This window comes from Eimeria tenella, genomic scaffold, assembly GCF_000499545.2.
Source record: "Eimeria tenella Houghton genomic scaffold, Eth_scaff2808, whole genome shotgun sequence".
Classification (NCBI taxonomy): domain Eukaryota; phylum Apicomplexa; class Conoidasida; order Eucoccidiorida; family Eimeriidae; genus Eimeria; species Eimeria tenella.
Window position 1 is genome coordinate 1 of NW_013542685.1, and position 281 is coordinate 281.

A 281-nucleotide genomic window follows, 5' to 3' on the forward strand; every position below is an offset into this window, starting at 1 on the left:
GCTTCATCCGTGCTGCTGCTGCTGCAGCTGCTGCTGCTGCTGGAAGGGCTTTTCAGCCGTCTTCTTGTGCCTGCCCGCGGAAGTGGCGAGGCGGGAAACAAGTGCGATGTGGACTTAGCAGCAGCAGCAACAGCAACAGCAGCAGCAACAGCAACAACAGCACGAGACCGTTGTGAATTGCTTCCTCACTCCTGTTGCGTGCTCGGTGCGTTCACACGGGAGGTCCATCAAGGGCGGCAGCAGCAGCAGCAGCAGCAGCAGCAGCTGTTGCTGCTGCTGGC